Source organism: Triticum urartu, chromosome 5A (assembly GCF_056163025.1).
Source record: "Triticum urartu cultivar PI428250 chromosome 5A, HENAU_Tu73, whole genome shotgun sequence".
NCBI lineage: Eukaryota > Viridiplantae > Streptophyta > Magnoliopsida > Poales > Poaceae > Triticum > Triticum urartu.
The window spans coordinates 30,576,913-30,585,466 of NC_141877.1; the positions used below are offsets into that span (position 1 = coordinate 30,576,913).

Consider the following 8,554-nt stretch of genomic DNA (forward strand, 5'->3'; position numbering starts at 1 on the left):
TGTAATTCATATTAAAGTCTCTAAAAAACTGTATTATATTAGAAAGTAGGGAGTACTTTGTCTATAGATGCCTTAATGAATGATTGTTCCGGATGCGCTTTCATTGAATTGATTAAATTAATATAAATATCTCCAAATTCCGCACAGATAATAATAAATAATCAGTTTATTTTCTTTATGAAAGAAAAATAACACGATCTAGAAAGCCCTACAAAGCACAATTACCAAACCTTTTGTTTTTCGTATACTCTTCCTACATAAAGGAAGTTCCTCTCTAGAGAAAAAGGGATCTTTGCCGTCGCCGCCTCCGCCCGTCCGTCGCCGCCTCCTCTTGCGCTCGTGCCCGCCGGTGCACTTGCCTTCCAGCCCGCCTCTCTCCATCGAGATCCGCCCCTCATCGCCGTTAACGTTCAGAGCCGCTTGCCTCGTGCAGAGGTACGTCCCTCCCCCGTCCGCTTCCCTTCTCCGCCTTCCTCCCCTGTCCAACACCTCCGGTGCCGAGCCTAGCTTGGACGAACATCAACCGAAGCTGCAGAAGGGATCCTGATTGGATTGGTTTAAGGGGAAAAACAAGACCGATACACATCTACAAATTTTCAGAGGTGCCAAATCCCTAGCAGAGGTTCACGGTACCAGTAATGTAGATGTATGGGCGTTTTCGAGAGCTACTGTCCAGAATCGTGATGGCTTGGCTCATGGAGCTTAACTAATTAGATTGTAATGTTGGCAATCTAAAAAGACCAAGTCATTATAGTGTTTGGCACCCCTCTTGAAAAAAATTGCAATAGTTTTGCTCGTTGAAAGGATTAGAGTTCATCAGCCATGAATACTGTGATAACAAGCTTCAGTTTCAATGCTCTCTGTGCAAAAGGAATTGATATTTAAGGGATGTATCTATGTAGTGTGCTGCACAACTTCAGATTTGTACAAAGCTCTGAATTTGATTGCTGTGTCAACTAATTTACATTGTGCTGCAGAGCTACAACGACTATCTTTTGTGCTCTCTTGCTTGTTTGTTGCTATGTACATTGTTGCTTCAGAGCTACCACAAATATCATTTTTTCATGATTCTAGTATGCTAATCTTCACATAACTTTTTTCATGGCTTTGTTTCATTTTCCTTGTTGAATATAGTGTATAGTTTTATCTATATTGCATCATCATTTTTCGGACTGAAGGAACTCTGAGACCGCTGGACGTGATTCGATCCCTCCTATTGGTAAGTAATTTTTCCATCTTCCCGTTCATTTCATCTTTTTTTGTTGACGAGCAACCAGATCTCGTTCTCTTGTCTTTTCTTCTTCTTATTACTAATAGAAGTCAGTTTCTGATGGAGTACTCTTTACTAATAGCAGTCGGTTTCCTTTTGTTATTTTTTCCATGTGTTGATTGCATCTCAGACCTCGACTGGGCGTTGAAGATGCATAGCAACAGGGCGAATTATATCACGCCTTGGGAGGTCAAGAAGAGGAGGAGGATGCACATGGCCAATGCACAAGATAGTTGCGGGGCCTCAATTCCGTATGAGATGATCATAGAGGTACTGCAGTGGCTCCCTGTCAAATCTGTCTTCCGCTTCCGGGCAGTTTGTCGCTCCTGGGCAACGCTGCTCTCCTCCGATGAATTCAGCCGCCTCCATATGACAGCAGCTAAGGTTGCAAGGCGGCAGGCACCACCACCCAAGCTGCTATACATCTCACCTACCACCACATTCGACTCCACCGCGGTCTACTCGTGCCCCTTCTCGCCATCATCATCATCGGGCCGCCCCAGAGATCGTGGGGACCTACTGTTCACCATCGACGGTGCCCGTGGCAACTGTGTGGAAGTAGTGACGTCCGTGCCGTGCCGCGGCCTCACCCTCCTCTACGACGCTATCGGCGCAGCTTTCTACATCTGCAACGCGGCAACACGAGCTGCTACGCGTCTGCCAGCTTCCATTGAGGAACGAGCAGCCAGGTCCGCTGCTGGGCTGGGGTTTGATGCCCAGACAGATGAGTACAAAGTGGTGAGGTTGATCAATAGGTTGTCTCATCAGCAGGACTTGGTGTGGTGTGAGATTTACACACCTGGAGGCCGCTCTGGGGATCGCTGGAGGCCGCCTGCCGGAGGAGTACCCTTGAGCTTGCATCAGTTTGTATATGCCGCTGTTACAAATGCGGAATTGAACAAATTACCTCCTGTGTTTGCCAACGGTTGCCTGCACTGGTTGATGAGACCCGCCTCTTTCACCATGACTCCGAGTGTTGCTGTCGTGTCCTTCTCGGTCACAGAGGAGACCTTCACATGTCTCCGGTCACCGCCCTTCTGGGTACCAGGAGCGCCGCCGATCAGGCATGGGTTGTCAGGAGAGCAACTAGTGGAGATGGATGACCAACTATGTTTGGTCCGAGATACTCGCAACACAATCCTTTATGCTAACGTTTTGGAGATCTGGAAACTGCCGGACTATAGCTCTGGTGACTGGTTACTGAGTCACCGGATCAATTTGTCGAGCCACCTGGCAAGAGATTTACGCGAATCACAAATTCTGAGAGTTATTGGATGTTTTGGGATCAATTCCAGCTCGCCAAGGAAGAAGATGACCAACTACTAGCAAGCACAAGATTTTCGACGAGTATCAGAAAATGGTTCACACGTATGACCCTAGGTCTGAAGCTCTAGAAACCATTCTTTCAATCATGGAGACACACTCAACTCCATATTATGGCCCCTCTAAGACAGATGAAGAGATAGCCTTGTCATCTGACCTGGCTAAGGTGACTGGAGAGATCCTACTCCGCCTCCCAGCTAAAGCAGTGATACACTCCAAATTTGTGTGCAAGCAGTGGTTCAGATTGATTGAGAGTGACAACTTTATTCAGTCATACTTTCAGCATAAGAACATGGACAAAAGACCTAAGGTCATGCTTGTGGTCAAGGGCACTGGACAATTGGGCTTCAGTTTTGCTCCCTTGAATAAATGCCTCCAAGAAGCTCCTAGTAACAGTACATTACTTGATACAAAGGTGGTATGCTCCAAGCCTTGCCATGGGCTGAACTTGGTAAGCACCGAGATGAACGACTATCTCTGCAACCCATGTACAGGTTTCCACAAGGGCTACTCGCTTGGGCCAAATTTTCTGCAGAGAATGCCTAAAGCAGAAGAGCATGCTTTCACAGTCGGCAATAAGAATATTGGCTTGACTTTTGACCCTTTGACTCAACAACATGTTTTCGTGGCAATCTTCTATCGCCAGAAGGACTTCAAATCTCGTCAATATGACCTGACATGCAGGTTACGCTGGTGTGACTCTCGGGATCGCCCCCAACCGAGCTCGGTACCCGCCTCTGCCTGTGAATGACATGCCACCGGCTTATGTGGAAGGAATGCTGTACTGGATGAGTGAGCCAAGGTTGGGACAGAGCTGTGAATGGAACATTGTTTCTTTCAACCTTGCTACAAGAATTTTTGATGTCGTCGCATGCCCTTCTTGGTTTGCAAGATGGAATAGCAGAAACCGCTGTCGTGCATTTGTTGTTGAGCTCGTAGGACTATTATGTGCTGCTCTAGCAGATCCAATGGCTGAAAAATTAGATGTATGGAAGCTAGAGCATGGCCAATGGGGCAGAGCATTCACAATTCACCTGGAAGCATATCCTGACTATTCCCTTAAGACAAGTGTTGTCATGCCATTAGCTCTTGATCCCGCTTACGGGAAGGTCCTGCTCAACACTGGGAGGAAAATAGGGCTGTATGATCCAATAAATCAGACAATTCGAAGTTTGTATTCACTTGATCAGGTGCTGGTTGCCAGAAGTACTAGTCCACACCACAAGTTTCTTGATACGCCTTCAACTTCATCAGGGAATAGTTCGACATGCTCCAAAGAAGACTCAGCGGCGGAGATGAATAGTATGGACTCTAAAATGATTCCTTCTGTTCCAATGTTATATGAGGAGAGCTTGGCATCTTACACCCGTGTGGCCAAGAAACAATTGTTGTGGTGATGCATTTTTAAGGCACCTGCCTTCTTTATATGAAACATCTATTTGTGATATCTTGCCTGCATGTTTGACAACTGAAACACCAAGCTTTGGTAATGTAATAGTATTAAACATTTTTTATTGTGAGTATATCATTTCGCTTTCTAAATATATTGACGTGTTCCAAATGTTTATGTTATCTGCACAAATAAGGGGGTAATCATATCTGTTATCTTTGTATTACGAATACTTCTGACAATGTTTTGTTATGTTTGTTGCTTGCCTGGTCTGCTCTTTTGCTTTACGTGGGAGGTGCCATTTTCAGTTTCTCATTGCTCCAACAAATGCTACTACTTTTTATCTGAAGCTTGTTAAATATGATGTGCGAGCTGTAAGACCCGTGCTCTCTTTTTCTCTTATCTGTAGAAGTGTTAGAGATTTAAAGATAGCGCCCAATTTTTCAGAAAACGGTTCGGCAGATCCAATGGCTCGCTCCGTTTCATCTTCAAGTGATTACGCTCGACGGCCTGGATTTACCTTACACTATCTACCATTTGTAATTTACTCCAGTACTGTTTAAGCTCTTACTGCGAACTAAGGCTTGAGAGAGATAGAACACTAGTAAAATCGTGTGACATTCATGTCTGAATTATGTGTTGTTCTCCTGTAATTGAGCTCCGATCTGACACGATGCACCAAGTTGACACAATACAGACATACAGTAACCATAGTTTTATGTTATAGAGTACTTCCTGAGTGCACGTGCATTGCAACAGAGTATAGTTAGGTTGGTTCCGTCGTCGTAGTTAGTTTGTCGAAAATAGCAAACAATTGACCCACTGTTATCAGTTTATTTTCTGAAAACACAGGTGGTGAATAGTGTCGCGCTCCCCTTGCGCACCCAGAGCACCACCAGCCGCCACATCTGATCAGGACCTTCCTCGTTGTTTTACGTCCATTTTTCTTAAACCTAAAGAAGACCACATGGTTTTGATCAACTTGGCCATCATAGAACCAAATATCTCCACCAATCCAATCTGTTACAGGAGCAAGGAACATATACTAAGGGTTTCCTTCTGTAAGCTGTAACCCACCATATAGGAACTGAACTAATCTAAAAAAGAGCAATTAAACCCCTTGCCAAACTTATGACATGTAACCCATATATTTCTGAAGAAACGTAGTGTTGACATTGTTGACAGTAGGAAAAACAACGGTCTTGATATCAGGTACCAGGGAGCTCGTCCTAGACTGGAACTTTCCATATTCTATGACGAGGAGGCACCAATTTGACAGAGCAACATTTCCCAGATTCAAGACTAATGGATAGCATCGAGGGCTTGCGCTTAGGCTAGTTGTTGGACACAAAAATGTGCCTATGGCCACAATAAGCCAAGCATGTAGGAATTTGTCATCCACAACTCCTTTCATTGCCTTAATCATCTTGCACCATGTGTTAATCTCGGTTGTTCCCCCTTCTATTCCATACTATCAGAACTGATGAACTCTATTGCTTCTTTCTCCACTTCATAGACAACTTTGTATCCCCGTTTGGAAGCCCGGACATTCTATGCACACTTTTCCTGTCGACCGGCATTGGCCCCCTCTCGCTGACAACAATTTTCAAGCGCTGGTCATCAAAGCGCCTCACAACCACTTGCTTCGGCATGTTGGCATCTATGAACACTTAACTTCAGTAGTCCTCTGAATCCTACACTTATGATCCTTTCTCGCTGCTTGAGGTTCAAGCCAATGAATAAAAATTGGGTCATTTGAATTGATCATATAAGATAATGAATAAAAATTGGGTCATTAGACGGATGCCGAGAAAGAACTTGCTCTCAAATGAAGCATTTTGGCCTACTCGGACACCCTACGTTGAAGATGGTGTTTTTTTGGACATTCTTGAAATGAACCTAACTTTTGCCGGCAGATGGGCATGCCCATGCTAGGCATCCATGTCAGGTTTCAAAGAAAAATTTATTTATAAAAACATAATGTAAATAGATACTTATTTTTTTAGTTTTAACATAACTAATAAAATACAATGGGATAAAATCATAATTTAAGATTCTTAAAAACATTTAAAAATATTAGAATGAAAAAGAATAGAAAAATTAAAATTTAAAACAATTAGCTAAAACTATTTTGGTATTCCAAAAAATATTCCAAAATTTTGAACAAGTTTCAAAAAGAACAATAAAGTTCAAAAGGGAGAAAAATGAATTAGGGAAAAAAAGAAGAAAAGGGAAAAATAGAAAGAAAAAAACGCTTAGGCCATGGCCCAACAAGGCAAAGGCATCGCTCCCATCGGGCGCCTGTTGGACCGGCCTAACCGCTCGCGGATTTGAAAAAAAAATCATCAAACGAAAAATGTTCCCAGACATGAAAATTTTCGGAGATTTTCAAAAAGGTTTAGTAATTTGTTTTTGCAGAAAAACCATTCCTGGTTTTGGGAACCTCAGCTTCACAGCCGGGTTTTTTTTTCGGTTTTGAGGTTTCTGGACGTGATTTTCTCTTTTTCTTTTTATCTTCTTCTTTTTCTCTCTTTTTTTGTTTTCTATGGATTTTTTCCTTTTTCTGTTTATTTTTTCTATTTTTCATATATTCAAAAGTTTGAAAAAAAAATTCAGAATTTCGAATTATTTTTTTCATTTTTAAAAAATTGATCATATTTTCAAAAAATATCTAAAATGTCTAATTTTTCATATTTATGAATCAATGTTCAAAACATTCAGAAAATATTCAGAATCTCCAAGTTTTGCTCAGGTTCAATTTTTGTTCATACTTCTTAATCAAAGTGGGTACGATTTGCCAAAGATCCATATTGTCCTTTATACGACTTCTATCCTCTATGAATGAGTCAACAAGAAAGAAAAGATGCATAGATGACCTGAAGAAAAAAAATCATAAAACTACTGACACATCATCTCGTGTGCTTAACGGGAGAAACAAAAGAGAGGATATGACTAGCCTGTGGGCGCACAGCACATGATTTAGATTTGCGTCTCATGCGGCAGATGTCCCAGACATTTCCTCACGGCCACATTGCTTCTAGGCATCACTTTCTTGCTGTTGGGGCATGCGTCCAAGTTTCTGCGACTCCGGACCTAATTGGCCATTCTTCTCATCAAGAGTGCGATGATTTCTTTGCACCACACATTCCTATAAGGATGTAGCATGTTAGCATGGGATGGGAAAAAGGCTGGTCAGACTTTCTAAAGGAAAAAACAGTAGTATATTCGATCTTTATTTAAACCTTGAATTCAAAAAAAAAGTCCAGGAAATTAAATAAAATCTAATTTTTAATTTATAAGGATGTAGCATGTTAGCATGGGATGGGAGAAAAGGCTGGTTAGACTTTATAAAGGAAAAACCAACAGTACATTCGATCTTTATTTAAACCTTGAATTCAAAAAAACGTTCAGGAAAGTAAATAAAATCTCTTTTTTTTAATTTATAAGGATGTAGCATGCTAGCACGGGATAAGGCTGGTTAGACTTTATAAAGGAAAAACTAACAGCACATTCGATCTTCATTTAAACCTTGAATTCAAAAAAAAGTTCAAGAAATTAAATAAAATCCCATTTTTTCAAAAAATATTCACGAATAACTTTTTTATGAATTTTCAAAGGTTCAATAATTAAAAAATCCTTCAATAATTAGAAAATCTTCACGTGTTTAAACATTCACGAATTTTAAAAATTTCATAAATTTAAAAAGATCAAAGTTTAATTCATCAATTTTAAAAGAATTTAACGAATTTTCAAAAAATAAAAGGGAAGAGAATAAAAAATTACAGGGAAATAAAAAGGGGAAATATAAAATATGTAAACTAGCAGAAAAGGGAAAGAAAGAAGATACATGGGTGAAAGGGAATTCCCTATTTGCTGCTCGCTGCGTCAAATTGTCGACACAGCGCACAGGCGAACCACCCTATCGCTCATTCATGAGCCGGCCCTTTATTTTTACATACGAGCATTCCGGTTTTGGGAATCTTCTGAAAGGTTCCCAAAACCGGTCATGAACCTTACAGAAGGTTCCTGAACAGGCTTTTCTTTTGGTTTCTGGTTCTTTATTTTTTTTTCTATTTCTATTTATTTTCTTTTTCAATATTTCATTTTCATTTCATTTTGTTTCATTTTTCTTCTCGATTCATCATTTAATTTTCACAAAATTGCAAATTAGATAAATCACAATTGAAAATTGTTCACGAATTTGAAAGAAATGTTCTACTTTTCAAATAGTGTTCATATTTTTTTATAAATGATCAAAAATTGGAAAATGTTTGCGTTTCCACAATAGCAAATTTGTGTAAATGTTTGCAAATTTAAAATAATGTTATTGTTTTAAAAAATTCATATATTTTAAAAATTGTTCATGTTTTCAGGAAAATGTTTTAAACTTCAAAAAAGTATGTCTTTTTTAAAATGTCCGTGCTTTTGAAAAATAATGTTAGCAATTTTGCATAAATGTTTTGTTTACAAAAAATATTCGTAAATTTTGGAAAAGCTTCGTAAATTTAACAAACGTTCATAAATTTGAAAAATAGTATGTCACTTTAAAAAATGCTCGCAATTTTCCAAAA

General features: G+C 40.1%; 1 pseudogene; it reads left to right on the forward strand.

The window, feature by feature from the left end:
- The first annotated feature begins 265 nt into the window (after positions 1 to 265).
- LOC125507476 (uncharacterized) lies at positions 266 to 4,194 on the forward strand (annotated as a pseudogene).
- Positions 4,195 to 8,554: the final 4,360 nt, after the last annotated feature.